Here is a 16,269-nt window from a genome sequence, read left to right on the forward strand (position 1 = left end):
GTGTTCATTACCATTCTGGCTGCGTTTTCTTTGGAGTATATTCACCTGAAAAAGTCTACAGTTTTAACTGTTCCTTGATCTGTACCAGTGGGTCCATGTTTCGTCTACTGTCCAGAAATTGCGCAAAAATTCAATCAATTTGTACATAAATAGCGTCAAACAGTGCTCTAAAATGTTCTTACGGTTACGTTTATGTTTCAACAACTTTCTCATGCCCAAAATTTCGTGAAAGTTATAGTACACGTAACTTATTTAAATGACTTATGTCGCAACTATCTCGCGTACTTTCCAATGGCGGCGGCGGTCTTGGGATTGTGAATTTTTGTCACGGGGTGGTGTACGGATACACCATAAACAGCGTCCAAATGCTCAAAGAGAAATTTGGCCAATATTCTGAGATCTTGCGTTATCTAAGATTATTTTTGAAGGGTACATAAAACAATGCTCGAAAATCTGACCTGACCTTGACAGATTTTAAGTAATCCATTTCCAATATATTATTATGTTAAAAGCAAACAAAACCTAACCTAACAAAACTATTTTATACTTCACCTGGACAATCCATTCTTTGGCGCTTACAACATTGTAAATACATCAAACGTACTATCAAAATTACTAATCCGACGCCAATTACACTGACCGACAAGATTTTCGTAACACAGGTGAGACCTTTATTTGTTAATATTATTTATCAAGTCCTAGCACGTACCACTTTTCAATAGCTTAATTATCCCTAGCATGTAGGTAATTTTATAAAGGGGCGGTTAATATCTGTAAATTTTATGGCGGAAAAAATACCTGAACAGTATTATTTAGAATAATAAACATGAAAATAGCATTCAAAAATTAGTATTCTGTTGAGTTTTATAGTAAGTGGTTGTCTCTTCATAGTGCAAAAAGTGATTATAAAGACGAAAATGTCCAGTTAAACGCGCTACGGCTGCAAAACTTCTCCTGACAAATTTTGCTATATCTGTGGAGAGTTTATGGTGAAATTGGAAGATAGACCATTTTCCGAAAATGTGAAAAAATCCTATTTCAAATATTTTGTTACTTTAACTGGAGACCAAGACAAGCAGTGGGCCCCCCATGCGTGCTGTTTTAGTTGTAGCAGTTTAGTTAGTGCAGTGGATGAATGGGAAGAAAAAAGCATGCCTTTTGCAATTCCAATGGTATGACGGGAACCTACTAATCATTTTGACGACTGTCTAACAAAGACAGAAGGTAGTTCTAAAAAAGGAAAGCTCAAGATCGAGTATCCAAATTTGCCGTCTGCTATACGACTTATTCCCCATAACAAAGACATACCAGTGCCGATTCTGCTTTTGGATCCGCAAAATATTGTTTTAGAAGATACTGGAAACAACGTATCATCAGGAAGCTCCGAAGAATAATTCACCGACCCTATTTTTACTCCAATTACTAGTTCGGGCGAACCAAATTTGATTGTTCAAAGAGAGTTGAATGATTTAGCACGTGATTTGGGATTATGAAAGCAACAGTCTGAACTTCTTGCTTCCCGTCTTAAGGAATGGAACTTGTTAGCCAAAGAAACAAAAATTACGATATTTAGAAAAAGCAATGCTACGTTTTCTCCATACTACAGTATGGAAAATTCGATGTGTGCTTGTACGGATATTGATGGTCTAATGAAGGAACTTGATATTGAGCATAATTCTATTGAGTGGCGCCTATTTATTGACTCGTCTAAATACAGTTTAATAGTAATTTTATTACACAACGGAAATTTAAAACCATCTATACCAGTTGCCCATTCTATGAAGATGAAAGAAACTTATGTAAATATTTTAGACAAAATTAACTACAAGTACAAGCGGAAGATATGTGGGGACCTGAAGGTGATTAGAATTTTAATGGGACTTCATGAAGGGTTTACGAATCATTGCTGTTTCCTTTGTCTATGGGACAGTCGGGTAGCAGATCAACACTATGTAAACCAAATGGCAAGCAAGAAGTGAGTTTTATCAGGGATCTCAAAATGTTAAGTTTATAATACCCCTCGTAGATCGCAAAAATGTCCTTCTGCCCCACCTTCACATTAAACTTGGGTTGATGAAAAACTGACAAGCATTTATATGAATCAGTTCCTTATGACTCCCTGACTATAGTTTTGTCAAGTTTGGTCAAGATTTTACACATCAATAAGGGCGCATTTTATACGCTAACATATAATTACGATTGGATTGTGGAGGTAACTGAACCATTCTGTTTTATTTGAAAAATCAATATTTATGAATGGTGAATTAAAAAAAATGGTATGCGATCAAAAGAATATTGTTCTGTTCACATAATTAAATTAAAACTACAGATAATTGATGAATATTTCGCAATTAAATAACAAAGTTGTTTATACAAATCATCCAGCTAGAATTTATAACGAAAACCTCAATTTTCTTGTTTTACACAATTTTAACAAAATAGTCAAGATTTTATGACTTGTTAGGAAAAACTGCAATGAGTTGAGTAAACTGCTTTGTTATTAAGCTTTCAAGACGATTTTTTTCATTGGAGGCAGATGGCGAATTCGGCCCGCGGCCGAAATAATTGGACATATGCCGATGCCAGATGCAGAAATTCGCTTTATGACTAACTTAATATGGTAATATGGTCCATTGAATATGCCGTTGATTAGCATCGCCAAACTGGGATTACCAAAAAACGCCTTCGCCGACATCAAAAAGGCTGTAATATTGAATACTTGCCAAACAATGCGCAAGTTCATTAAGTGAATGGAACCTAATCCTTTTGGTACTTTGTACCTGGCTAAATAACACCGGTTCTAAGCTGAGTAGTGCATAATTGTTTCGCATAATAATAATAATAATAATAATAATAATAATAATAACAATAATAACAACAAAAACTCTAAGAACATCATTGCAGGAGTCGATTCATTAATGGGAGGCATCTGCGCCGAGTATAATACGCTCGAGCGGATTCATTCACGTATTTACTTCGTCTACAAAATCAGCAAATATACGTGACAAATATCCGTACCAATAACACCACCAAAAAACCCTGGTGGCAACGCCGCCTGGAACGTTCCATCGATACCATTAGAAGTGAGCTAGGACACCTAACGGAGTACAAGAATTATGCACAGCCCTCTAAACGCTTGAGTAACCATATCAGAGAAATATTCAAGAAAATAAGTACTCAAACACAGCATCCAGAACATCAACATCATTTGAGTGAGTATATTGATCTGCTTCAGCAGAAGTTGAAAGCGAAGTCGAAACGTTTATCAAGATACAATAAGTGTACAAAGAAGAAGCTACAGAATAATGCTTTCCATAGCAACCCAAAAGTATTTTACAGGAAACTTATAGCTACCATCGAAACCGACATTGGAAAAGTATTGGTTCTCATTGTGGTCAACTTCCAAAATCCACAAAAGAAATGCCGACTGTATAGCAGCCGAAGAGATGTGATTAAATATTGCTCCGATACAGTTTGATGATTTCACACTGAAAGAAATCACTGACGTAATCCAAAATACTAACAACTGGAAAGTACCGGGAGTTGATAATATCCAAAACTTCTGGTATAAGAAATTCCCAAGCGTACACAAGGAATTAGCGAAGAAATGTTCTCACCTCCTACATAACCCAGAAGATATTCCAATGTTTTTAGCACTGGGTTCCACTCATTTGCTTCCAAAGGGCTCCCAGACGGATGACCCCACTCAGTACAGACCTATCACATGCCTACCCACTTTATATAAAATACTCACAGCTTGTATCACTAACAGAATTTATAGGCACGTCAAGGAATATAACATCTTAGCCGAGGAACAGAAAGGTTGCAGAAGAGATCATCAAGGATGCAAAGAACAGCTTATCATGGACTCTGTAATACTTCCGCAAGCACAGAAAGATCACCGGAATATACACACTGCTTTCGAGGACTATAAGAAAACGTTTGATAGTGTACCTCGTTCCTGGCTTGTGGAGGTCTTGCGGATTTACAAAGTTCACCCAACTATTGTGAGCTTCCTTTCAACAACGATGAGGAAATGGCGAACGAATCTACATCTTCAAATCGGTACAAATTTCCTCAGTACTGACGAAATACCCATTCGTAGGGGAATATACTAGGGCGACTCCCCGAGTCCGTTGTGGTTCTGCCTTGCAATGAATCCCCTCTCTACCATGCTCAATGATACAAAGTACGGATTCAACATTAAAGCGAACAGATACACCAATTGTATTATCTCCCATTTTCTCTATATGGACGATATCTAGCTATACGCAGCAAATAAGCATCAAATCAATCACCTTCTAGATATGTATAACACATCGATTCTCCACCGATATACCTATGGAGTTTGGACTGTCTAAGTGCAAGACTCTACATATCGAGAAAGGATTATCTTGAACGGAGATGTGCAACTTCCCATTGGAGATATCGTATAGGCAATGGAAAATGGAGAAACCTACAAATACCTAGGATTTCAATAGGCTCAGTTGCTGGACCACAAGCAGGCAAAAGCTAGAATCCAGGATCAATACACCAAAAGAGTGAAGTCACTTATGCAATCCGAATTAAATGCAGGCAACTTAGTCCAGGCCATCAACACCTATGCCATACCTGTTTTAACGTACTCTTTTGGAATCCTGAAGTGGAAAACAGAGCTAGAGGGTATTCAGAGGTTGTTCACGAACAAAGATGACGAAGAACAACAACCTCCACCCGAAGTTATCCACTGTTAGAACAACATTACCCCGAAAGGAGGGTAGAAGGGGCTTGATCGACCTTATCAACCTGCACTCGACAGGTTGATACCTACTACGTGAATTCTTTCATATTAAATCGGAAGTCTCAACTCTGCACCGGATTATATCCAAAGCGGATAAGAATTATTCAGCTCTCAACCTCGCATCGCCAGAATCTGACTTAAATATAGCATGTTGACAAGGAGGCTTTAAACAGAGGGCTTACTAGCGGCAATCTCTTTCCAGAGACTGAAGGCTTCATGGTGGCTATCCAAGATCAAGTTATTAATACCAATAACTACAAGAAAAATATTATTAAGGATCTGAACACTCAATCTGACAAATGCAGACAAGTGCCAACAAACATCAGAGACCATACAACATATAACATCTGCTTGTAGTGTGTTAGCTAATACTGACTATCTACACCGGCATAACCAAGTGTGCAGCATAATCCACCAGAAATTGGCCAACAATTTCGGTCTTCTCAATACGTATACACCGTATTACAAGTACCACCCACAGAAAGTGCTCGAAAATGACAGAATAACAGACCTGACATCGTGGTGGTTGATAGAAGTGTCAATTCAGTCCTTCTTGTCGATATAGCTATACAGAACACTCATAACGTTATCAACAAACACCAGGAGAAGCTGGCCAAATAGGCGGATCTCGCAATTGAGATTAAACAGATGTGGCACAGCGAAAATGTGGAAATAGTCCCAGTTATTATGTCAGCGACTGGCGTCGTGCCTAAGACCCTGCACGATAGCATCGCCAAACTGGGATTACCAAAAAACACTTTCGCCGACATCCAAAAGGCTGTAATACTGAATACTTACCCCTTATGCCCTCAATAATAAAATTTTCTAGTTTAAAGAGAATGAAACTCGCTTAAAAGCAATAAATCAGCATCGCTCTGAAGGTGTTCACAGCTTAAAAAAAGCAGGCAGCGGAAATGTTACAACAAAGTTGCTCCAAATTTCCAAAAATTGAAACTGGACAGAACGTTTTGGTAAAAATTCCTGATGTAGATAGAGGACGTTTGGCTCCTCGTAATGTTTTGACTGTTACATTATCAGAGAATGAGGATTTGTATCAACTTGGTACAACTGGTAGTTTAGAAAAACTATACGCAAGAAATGAGTTGCCCCAAATTTCCAAAAATTGAAATTGAGCAGAACAGTTATATAATTGGACTTATAACAACTTCTTTCAAGGTGTGAGCATATCTTCTGTAAGTTTTTTGCTTATTGTCGCTTTTGTTGTAGTTTTTTGTTTGTTCCTTTGTTTTTTTATGATGTTTCCATTTTCTTCAATTATTTAATAGAAAAGAGGATAATTGGGGGGCGGGAGCGTTCTGCTGCAGCTGTATTATTGCCTATCATCGGCCATTTGGCTGGTGAACCAGTTCATTAGGTTACAAGCAAACCGCAGAAAAACTTCAGCGCCGACGACAAATGAACTGCGATATTTAAGGTCTTGTGGAAGACATACGTGCTATAAAAGTCCCCCTTGTGAGAATTTTTCTATTCCAGTTATTATTGAGTCACCGTAGTACATACTTACGAATGAACCATTTTTATCCTTGACCTTTTTCAACTTTCATATAATATTAGGATTCCATATTAGGATTGTAGTTGTATAATAACTACCCTTTCTATACGTATAAGTAGGATTAATTTTTTTTCCATTCCTCCAATTTTTTTATACCTTCGAACACATTAAAACAGTAAAACGTTCTTTGCACTGCCATACACACATATACTTACAAATGATTATTTACATGTCCCTGAGCCATCTTCTTTAGTATTGTCACCTCAGGAAGAATTTTCTTCTATAAGAATGTGTATAGAATGCTTCTGATAGGAACCATGTAGATCTTACTACCTTGTAGCCAACACAGATACTTGAGCTAATTAGAACTTTGGAACTGGAAGGTGAGCCATATATGTGTAATAAACAAGTTGCAATGCAATGTAACTCATAATCTATACGTCGTTTCTACGCATATCGATCTTTCATTGTCATATTCAGACCATTGTATACTACGTCGTGTCAAGAACATTTTAAGTTTGTTGTGAATTTTTTGCTTCTAACTATTTTAGACTTTTTTGCATTTTGCCATGAAATGAACAGCCAAATACCAAAAGAGCATAAGCGACGTCGTATCCTTTTTGAGTTTGACAAGGATAGTAAAGTACCTGTTGCAACGAAAAGCATGTTTATCTCATATATCTTATACTTATCAATAAGGAACGCTAACGACGTGCTAAGAACAGAAGTAGGTGAAAATCCATGTCGGACATATTGGAAAAATAATTATAAACTGTCCGTACAGTCAATAGATTCATCAGTTTCAACTTGTTTGTTTTGACAGCACATTACAGAACAGTTTTTTTTTCATTGTTTAATTACTGGAGATGAAACATTAGTAGTTAATGATAATTTAAAACTCAAAACAAAATGGCTGTCCCCAAATGAAAAGTCCTAAAACTTTGTCAATCTGTTAATAAAGATTTTTATTGTGAACAATTGGATCGAGTGAACCAATCGTTATTCGAAAAGTATTCGACGATTGTTAACTGAGAAGGTGTTATTTTATAACACGACAATGAAAGAGTGATCAGTGATGTCGAATAGTAATCTCCAGTTATTGTTCTACCCTTATCCAAAAAATCAGTCACGATTAATCCATGGCAATCCCAAAAAACTAAAACAAGAACTTTTACCGCAGCTTTTGGGACACGAAACTTCTTAGTTCTTGGAGAACCAGAGTGTCGCCATTTCATCGATTGTTGTTTTGTTTCTGGATCGTAGAAATGTACCCAAGTCTCATCCATATTAACAATTCGGTTTAAGAAGTCTACATCGTTTTCAAATCGAGCACAGATCGAATGCGACGATTCTACCCTTGCACGCTTTTGGTCAACATTCAAACATTTGGGGATCCATTTTGCAGCTATTTTTCTCATGTCCAAATTGACGTGAACTATATGATGAACGCGTTCGTATGAAATATTCAGTGCTTTAAATATCCGTTTTAGCCCAATTAGACGGTCTGATAAAATCATGTCATGAACTGCATCGATATTTTCCAAGGATATTAAGCATATCTTCGTAAGTCTGCTTACCTCTTAACTCTTTTAAATACAAGTACTTGATGATTGTTCAATACTCCAATTTTTAGATTTTCACAATTTCGGTGGATCTGTTTTTTCTTTTAATTTATTGCGTTCTGGTTCACTTTTTTGACGTCAAAATTCACACTGACACTTTCAATAAGTTATTGTTCGTTGCTATGGTAACGCAATATTTTGTTTATGCATGGAACTAGTCTAGGCTAACTAGATATCAAATCCCTCTTAGTTATTTTTTTTTAAATAGAGTTTTTTTGTTTGAGTTGAAATAATTAGTTGACAAAAAACAACATGTTACAATATAAGTACTGTTTATTTATCGATAAATAACAGAGGGAAATAATAAATATCTACATCAATTTTTACAGAGAATCATTTCTACAAAAACTTTACTGATACGCAGTATATATATAACAAATTATTTACAAGTTTACACCACTATTTACAATTTCAAGTAATTTTTAACAAATCACAATGTTTAAACATCTACTCAATACAAGTTAAAAGTATTGCTAAGAGGGTAGGATTCAGTCATTTCAGTCTAATAATAATATAAAAACCGAATAGTCTATATTGACAAATCGACCATTCATTTTTCATTGTTGATTGTTAAAACAAGCACTTTCATATATGTTATAGAAATATTCCTGGACGGTGTATCTATCAAGATTTTTGATTAAATATTTACAAAATCCATAAATATTTCAGAGCAAATGTTTTCGATAATGAAGTTATTATATAGGGCATTATTATAAAGATGCTTGCGTCAATTGGAAACTTTTTATGATGTTTATTCTACACTCTACAATCATTTTATACCCAATAAGTTTTCAAATATAAATTTCTAAATAAATACTCCCCTAATTAACTGTATTTGAAGATTTGGTAGAAAGTATAGGCCTTTATGAAAAATATTTTTGGTATTATTCTTTTCCCAAGCAAAAGGGAAATAACAAAACATCTATTAGGACTAAAGTCTAATTCACTTTCTTAATTAAATAAAAAAAAGAATAGAATTCAATTTTGCGTGTTTGCTATAGAGCTATAATCAATTCTGATTAAGACACAGAGCTCATCTTCATCTCTAAGGATACTTATAAGTAGGGTAAACTATTCCGCATTGAACTAGTACACCTCGAACTGGTTAACTGGTTTATTGTGTACTTGTTCAGTACTTACTACTTTGATTATCATATTTTTTCTATTATTTCAGTATAGTTCCAAGGAACAAATGAGAGATGCGCTTGATCTAACATGTAATGGTCTCAGTTTAAGGAAAGGAGCGCAAAGGACGGATCTTGCTTAGCTTAGTAAAAAAAGGAAGGAAATGTCCTTAATTAATTACACAGTTCGATGTGCGCAAATGCGAAAATGCCAAGAATAATATTAAGATCCCCATTTCTTTCCTGATATCATTTCCTACTAGACTTTGTAGCTTAGCAAGAGCAACTTCATTTAATCGTGCTAATATGGAAGCATTTTTTTGCAGAGGCATTCATCTTTTGCTGTCTCATATTCAATCTCGACGAAACTTTCACGACAACGCTGCAACGCTATCAACATGTTCTTGTTACTAAGTACATTAGATGCCTATGGAAAATTGCAAGCAGTAAAAAAGGAGTGAACAAAATAGACAAAGTTTACCTCCCTCTTTAGTTTTTAAGGTTTATATGTTAAGCAGGGTATCATCTGGAACGTTAGGCTTTGCTGCCCCCTGGTGCTGGATGAATGCAGAAAATTTTGTTGATGTAATGAGACATTTTGGTAAGAACTCTTCATTGTCCAAAGAAAATCATAGACTATAACTTCTCGACAATCACGTGACCATATTTACCAATCCCTCCACTGGCCACGAGATGTCGGGGATATTATATATTTCTGATAGAAACTAACTTTTTGTCAAGTTCCATCACGTACAGAAAAAATCCAGAGGAATAAACTTTGTATATATTATTTGATAATACGAGTACATCCAAAAATTGTTCCAATAATGATGATACTCTGATGGATGCTACAGTAGAGGATATTAATTAATCAGAAAACTTTATAGAGGAAAGACTTGTAAGCAGATCCCAGCAAAGTCTTAGAAAAAATCATCTGGCTATAAAAAAAGAAGCGCAGAAAAACTGTGTCCCAAATAAGACCCTACGAATTGCCCTACAATCTATTTAGACCGAAAGTTTTATTGTATTCTAGATGAAGTGAGTGATGTATTAGAAAGCAAGGTCAATGAGGTTTCGTTTCCAAAGTAAAGAGACATCCGGAACCTGGAAATTATGTAATGATAGAATTTAGTACAAATAAATCATTTGTCTATTACGTGACTAAAGAACTCAAGGGAAATGTTAACGAATTTTCCGTATCCCTTTTAAGAAAAAAGTTTTCGGATTATGTTTTTTTATCTCAAACTCAAATTAATGTCAAGGGAAGTACTGTAAACTGAAACTTATGTTTTCAATTCAATTGGTATATCTTCCAACAACGTATGTTGATCTTAGCTAATTCATATTTCGAAAAATTCTTTCTTTAGTTATATAATACTAGGATGAGTGTGTCCACAGTTCACACTCAGTGAACCACATGACATTTTTTTGTCATAAGTATATGTTTTGGTAGTAAGTTAATCCCAATAAAGCAAACAGTTTATCAAACGTTTTTATTTCCAGAATGAGGCAGATATACCAATAAAAAAATAGTAGTTCACTGTACAGTTTGTCGTACTTTGTGCACCTGAACTTTCCGAACCATTTCGAGAAAAGACGACCAGTGAAATTGATTGAAAAACTCATCAATATGAAAACACATTTACTCCGTATTACTAAATAAAAAAATCAGATCTAACTATGGAAATTCAACTACATTTCAGTTGTAGAGCTCCCCGTGGATTCCTGGAGGTGCACTTGGACCAATCTGGGAATCAATGAATTAAAGCAAAAGAGTGGGAATATTAGTATTTTGATAATATTCAGTATCACAATATTAGAAACAATTAACAATGAAGTACAGAAAGTCTTATTAAGTTATTACCTTCGTCTTAAATACAACAACCAAAGGTACTCAGTCTAAAAATACAATATATACACATGGTTTTCTTATAGCCTTTAAAAACATATTAATATCTAGATTCAGTCCAATAGAAACGTGTCTTTTTCGTTATTGATAAAGTTGATTACATGAAATTATATTTTATAGAGATACGAATGAGAAAAAAAATAGTTTTATAGCATAAATAAAAAAAGAAAGTTAAAAATTAAGCGATGTGAGGATTTGAGGGTATTACATTTATAATTGTACACCTATATATCGTTGTACGGTGAGCGCATGATCTCTTATATGTGTGGAAGAGCTCATGCGCACCTTAACAAGTCAGTTCTATGTAAGATGTTCTATTGAAGAGATGTATATGTATGTAATTATATTTTCATTCTGTAGGTATTGAATAAAAAATGTTGGTACTAATTAAAAGAAATATTATCTTAAAATAGAGTTATAGGTTATTAAAATATACCTCAAATGTGTCTGAAATTATAATTTCATAACAATCAGGAATAGTGATGTTGATTTAAACCAGAAAGTCATGTATTAACCCAAAAGACACGATTGCAATTGGCTAAATGCATTTTTTCTGTTAGTTTCAAAAGTTTATGTAACATCAATGTCATATACTCAAATTTATAAAATCATTAGTGTAAAATAGGAATGCTACATACTGCTTTCAATACTATCAAAAAAATCTTATTAATATCTCTACACTGTACATATATTACAATAAAACAAATTCGGTATAGGAAGCAACAAGATACATTTATAACATATTGGTAGATGAATAACATAATTATTTAGCTCAATATATTTTTGGCATAGGTTCAATTAGTCATAGTCAGATATGACCAACTGGAACTTGTTGGAGTAAAATATAAAAAGGCTAATGCTAAGAATATATTTGAATCAAACAATTCATAAATTTTATTTATATTTCTTTAGGCAAGCAGAAATTGCGAAAAATTGCAATTTCGTCAATTGGCGAATCCAATAATGGGACTTGCGTGCATAATAATCGGCCTACTGTGAACTTTTTTTAAATGCTTAAATGTGCTATAAAATACACCGATGCGTAGCTATCCAGATTGTTCCAGCATTATGAGGAAACTAGATCCTTTCATAGGCTTCCTATAACAGGCAGGAGCCGATTTAAAACCGCTCGCGATAACCGCTTTATTATGTCAACAATATTAAGAAATCGTCCCCTTTTGCAAGTGAAACGACAGCTTCATGAGATGCGATAAGTGACTATTAGTCAGTGAACAGTAAGAAGAAGACTGCTAGGAAATAACCTAAAGTCTAAAACACCTGCGATTGGTCCAAAACTTTTCACAGATCATCGACAAGCTCGCTTGGGTTTTGCACAAGATTATCTGAATTGGACGCTGAAACAATGGGCATCTAATCTGTTCTCTTGTCCATTGTAGCGGCAGAAAAAGGCAAGCGTACCAATGACCAAAAGAGCGATTTGCCGATTGTTACTTTGAAGAGCGGAGTTCTTATGGAGGCGGTTCCTGCGTGATTTGGGATGCAATTTCTATAAGAGTACGAATCGATCCTGTATTCTATCCTAATTTCAGCAAGTACGATAGAACATTTATAGAATGAGGTTATTGCTGCAACAAAGTTGCTCAACATCCCACAAGAAACAATAGCTGAGTTGATTCTAACTATGCTCAATTGTAGAAGAGATGCAAGAGGAGGTCATACCTATTACTAAGAAATCAAGTGTCAAGTTTTAAATTGTCAAAATCCCTATTTATTTTAATAATAAAAAAGCTTGATTTGCTTAAAGCATTAATTTTACTATGTTAAATATAGGAAGTCGAAAGAAATTTATCTATTAATTAAAAAATCAAAAGTTTACAGTGGGTCGATTTCTATGCAAGTATCTGTTTAAGGCAACTTGAATTTGTTTTATCTTCTAATTTATTATTTCTAGAATGAAAAAAATCCAAGACATTTTTGTCGGTTATTAAGTATTTCCAGGCGACTTCAAAATTATTTATTTTAAATTCTTAAAAACGCGTATAACATTGCAAATGATAACCATCTGTTTGAGTTACATTTTCTGGAAATTCCATATCACTATATTGTAAATTTTGTTTAGGTGAATTTTTAAAAGTTTTTTACATTCTGAAATGTGTCGTCACTAAAAGCAATGATCTTTGTAATACCTTTTTTACAAATAAATTATTTTAAATTGGTTTTATTCATCGTAATTAATCTGTACATAACCTTAAAATTTCGTCTGGGAATTATTTATAACTGGCAAAATCATATGGCAATATACAGGTATTATTGAAATTACTTAATAAATACATTATATAAATTTCAGATTACCTAGAAGATATTTTTTGGGAATTTTCTCAAATTCTAGGAATAATAATTAACAAGAAAAAAAAAAAACAAATTGTCTAAAATATATTTTTTTGAATTTTTTTGTAAACGTTTTATGCTGTGGAGTAATAATCGCTAAAAGACTCCCAGGATTGAGTTCGCCAATTGAAGAAATTGTAATTATTTGCCAATTCAACCTGCCCAAAGAACCTTCTTAAATATCGTCATCAGCTGTTGGACTATCTGAACCATACTTATACAAATTTCGCTGATTTATATGAAAAACAATATTTATTTTATTTTTGTGTTCCTTACTTTGGATACTATATATAAAATTTATGCAAAAGTTGATAAATATAAAATTTCGCACTATTTGTAAGTATCTTTTATTTGCCAATTTGTAAATAAATTGATATTTCAACTAATCTATACCTATGACAAAACTGCTGATTAACATACCTATTTGAGTCTCGATTGTGCGTTTTTAGTATTTTCCAGTCAATATATGCTTTTTTCCCTCATTTTGTTTCGAGCGCATACGACATTGTGCATAATTTCGATTTTTTCGCTCGTGCGTAGTGATATTAAAGATTAAAAGTGGCCATAGCCAGTTTCATAGTTTTCACTTCACAATTTTCGATACTTTAGACTGAAAATTCACTCTTTGTGAATCACTTATATTGGTTAAACTCTCCTAAAATTTTATTTACTTGTGACAAGCCTAAGAGGGTCAAATCTTCAGCGTCAGTCTTTTTTATACGTTACATACGTTCTTGCTTTTGCGTATGAGAACAGCCTGTATTTTTTTAAAGCATTAATAGCAATATATAAGAATCCTTTTCTCCCGTTAGTTTGCGATTTTCTGACGAAAATGACCATTTTTTTTACTTTGGGCACTTTATTGGAGAGTCCTATTTTTATTCCATTGAAAAGAGCATCTCAAAATATATGGAAACTTATGGTCTTGACTAGCGCTCGGAATAATGAGAGTTTTTATTGAAAAAACAGCTACATTGACTGGACTATATGCATTATCATATTTCAGGATAATTATTCTTCTAAGGCCGGGTTTCTTCACTTCCTAATAAAGTCCCTACTAACTATTATGTAGCGAATAACCGAAAATTCGGTTTCTTCACCTTCTAATAAATAAAACCTCCGAACAAATCGAGTTATTTGCCAAATAATTTATTAGGCAGGCACAACTGTCAATTAAAGAGATTAGTCATATATGTAATTTTCCTATATGGACAGTTGGTATGGGACAAAAAGTTAGAAACATTTTATTTATACTGCGCGTGCTTGAAAAGGCGCAGAACCGAGCTGGAACCTCGGAGGTTAGAGAAATCATTGCCATTCTGTCTTCCTTACATTCATTACATATATGATCATACCTATATTTGATTAGTTCATTTTTCGAAATATTTCATAGTGTTATCAACAGTGGACTATTTGTTGGGTACATAATACGTACAAATACTTATTAGTTAGTTCGGAGTTAAACCAACTAGGGTAAAGAAACGGTAAACATTTATTAGACAATTAGAAGTTTCTACTAAATTTATGTGGCTAATAATTATTTGTCACTTTGTTATAATGTGAAAAAACCGGCCCTAAATCATTTAAAGTGGTCTATATTGTCTTTAGTGAACCCTTAAATGATTTACATCCTTCTTTACAACCAGCTTTTTGATACAAATACTGAAAGCTAGTAATACAATTGAAATAGTACAATAAAAAGTTAACATTGATCATTATGTACAACACTCAGCATTTTATTGTTTTAACAAAACTGATAAGAGATGAAAATCTATCGTCATTTGATCACAATCAATTATTATTCTACCATTATTTTTACAAGTTTTAAAAAATTATAAAACACACTGATAATACAATTATTCTACTTCGATGCCTTTCTATACATAACCGTGGCATATCATTCTCACAATATGTGAAAAAAATATAGTTTAATGAAAAATTGTGGACACTTCCGATTAATTATATTATATGGATGATTTTATCACTATACACACGCAAGCCCTTACTTCCTTCAATTTTTGAATGGCAATAGTAAACAAATTTAAAGTAGAGAGTATTTTCAATAAGTAAGAAAATAATCCTTCCAGGACATTATTGCTTTACAATAATTTAGATAAATCCTCACACTATAAGAATAAATTTCGTTGCTTTTTCAATTTTTAGACCTTTTTAATATAACAAGGAATATATTAACAGAAATAAGTTTCAGATATTCAATTAGAAGGAAGGTATTGACTATAAGTGCATTGGGTATGTAGTTCAGAAATAATCGTTGATGGAAATTTTACTAAGATTTACGAGAAGCCAACATTTTTACTGCTGTTGATATTTATTGTTCAATACTCAAATGACTTCCACCTATACTGTGATTATTACAGATCACTTGATATAAGTTTGAAAAACCAAATCCTTTGATGCAATTTCATATTATTTTTATAAATGACATTTGTATATAAAAAACTAAAGGAAAAAACTTGTACATGTAACTGAAAGTTATAATATGAGATCAAAAAGCACCATTGAAAAGAAAATATGATTTTTCATAGGTTATTACACATTTTCTATATCTAGACACTAGTAAATTTTCTTTCCAGCTGGCAACAAATATCATTATGGAAACAGTTTAAAATAAAAATAGTTCTATATCAGGTCAGTATTAGAAAAGTGTCTAATGGTCTTCAGGGACGTTTTCTACCTGATTAACTCTGATTTTTTAGTTTTAAAACTTTTTCTCCATGCGGTTAGGTGTGCCAATCAAAAAGAGAAGTAGGAAGACTTAGTCTATTTACTACTTAACTATTAGGTGAAATGTATTCATATTTCTGAAAGTTCAAATGTATAAAATTATTAGTCAATGAACTTATGTATTTTTATATGTAGTTTTAAAAACAAATTTTAAATTTTTATGTTCATAGAGTAAGCACAAAAATAGATGTTACAGTTTTTTTCACATAGTTTTGTACATAAATTTT

Source organism: Diorhabda sublineata, chromosome 2 (genome assembly GCF_026230105.1).
Source record: "Diorhabda sublineata isolate icDioSubl1.1 chromosome 2, icDioSubl1.1, whole genome shotgun sequence".
Taxonomy (NCBI): domain Eukaryota; kingdom Metazoa; phylum Arthropoda; class Insecta; order Coleoptera; family Chrysomelidae; genus Diorhabda; species Diorhabda sublineata.